Source organism: Asparagus officinalis, chromosome 3, assembly GCF_001876935.1.
Source record: "Asparagus officinalis chromosome 3, Aspof.V1, whole genome shotgun sequence".
NCBI lineage: Eukaryota > Viridiplantae > Streptophyta > Magnoliopsida > Asparagales > Asparagaceae > Asparagus > Asparagus officinalis.
In genome coordinates this window covers 2,789,364-2,791,369 of record NC_033796.1, presented here as the reverse complement: position 1 = coordinate 2,791,369, position 2,006 = coordinate 2,789,364, and positions in this window count along the sequence as shown.

The following is a 2,006-nucleotide window of genomic DNA, read 5'->3' as shown; positions in this document are numbered from 1 at the left end:
AATCCACAAAGAACAACTTTCAAATCTATGAAGAAAATAAAATAAAAATGAATTTATTGATCAAAAGTTATCTAATAATTTTGGGGTTACACGTCTATTCTTAAATAGAAAAATAAACTAGACTCCTAATAAGACTAGAAAAAAGTATCAAATCCTATTGTAAAAAGACTTCCTATAATATAAGAAAGGACAAAATTTGAAAACAATCCCCTTTTGAAACTTGTTTGTAAAATAACGACCCATTCTCAACTTATTTGTCAAAACCGACCTAGTTTCAGCAATTTGGTTGAAACTGGGTCGGTTTGAAAGAAAAATTTTCAGAAACTTCACTGGACTTCAAGTCCCGTGAAGTTTTGTTATGTAAAAATTTTACGGGATTTGAAGTCTCGTGAAGTTTTGTTATGTAAAAAACTTCACCGGACTTCAAGTCTTGTGAACTGTGAAGTTTGATATTTTTTTTGCCAAAATTGACCCAGTTTCAGCCAGATGACTGAAACTAGGTCGGTTTTGACAAATAAGTTGAGAATGTGTTGTTTTTTATAAATAAATTTCGAAAAGGGTTTGTTTTCAAAATTTATCCTATAAGAAATAAATAAGTCTGACATCAATCAAAATTGAATTTGTTTCTTAATCTAAACAGACTCTAATTTTATTATTAAAAATAAACTAAATGCTGATTATTTTTTATTTTTTTACCAAAAACCGATGATGCTGATGTGATTTTAAGATCAATATGTCAATCTAGATGGCTTCGTCTCGTCGAGATGAATTTTTTTTATATATAATATGTTAGAATTTACCTTCCATAGAATCTGTCTTCCAGATTAGGAGATATGATTATTTATCTGTGAGCAAGTAAATAATTCATCCGCATCCGCATTTGACTTTGGCTTGTCGAGATAAGCGATTTTCATATATAATATGTTAGAATCTGTCTTCCATATTGAGAGATATTGTTGTTTCTTTACGAGCAAGCAAATAATTCATCTGCATCCGCATTTGACTCATCAAAGTGTTGTGCTTTGAGGAACCAAACCAAACGCCGAGAGAGAAGGCCGAACAAATACAAAATAATGGCACGAACACAAACAAACGAATTTTACGTGGTTCGGCAAGTTACCTACGTCCACGGGGCAAGAGGGGGGGGTGAGTTTTTACTAATAGAGAAGAAGAGTACAAATTGAGATTACAAAATCACTCAAACTCACCAATTAATCTTACCAATAAAGCTCTTAATCTCTTAAATAAAACCTTAACCAATAGCTCAAAAAACTCTCTTTTTTGTGCTCCAAATATCCCCAATTCACTCCCTTAAGAAACCCTAGAAACGTGTGTTTTTATTTATAACAAACTCAATCCTAAACAATGTAGGAATCTGAAAATGAGTCTGCCACACCCGGGTGTGGCACGCACCACACCTAAAAACATGACAGAATTTGCCACACCTGGGTGTGGCAGACACCACACCCCTGACAATAGAGACAGATTTTGCCACACCTGGGTGTAGCAGACACCACACCCTTGATAATAGGGGCAGATTCTGCCATATCTGCGTGTGACAGACACCGCATCCCTGTCGAATCTTCATGTTTGCCAACACTTTGAACAATTTGACATCGTTTTCTACAGAAAGTACTCATACTTCTCCATTAATTTACTTGCTATGCATCCTACATCAAAAATCCAAATATTAATTGTTGGCTGCATATAGACATGTAATTCTGGAATTAAATTAGCCAAATATTGTATTAAAAAGACAACGTTAGAGTTGCTAGATTAGAAATTTTTCGTCTTTTAGTTTGAGAAAGCAATTAAATTAACTAGAATTATCTTGTTATTCCACTCTCTACTACGATAACTTATCCTCGTCATGGTGTTATATCTAGTCACCTTCCATGCGTTAAATGTCAATTCTCAAGTTATGTACGAATTGTGTTAACTTCATCAAAGCGAAAAGATTTCATCTCAAGGTGAACACAGCTAGTAAGAACTTTCACTTGGCCTCT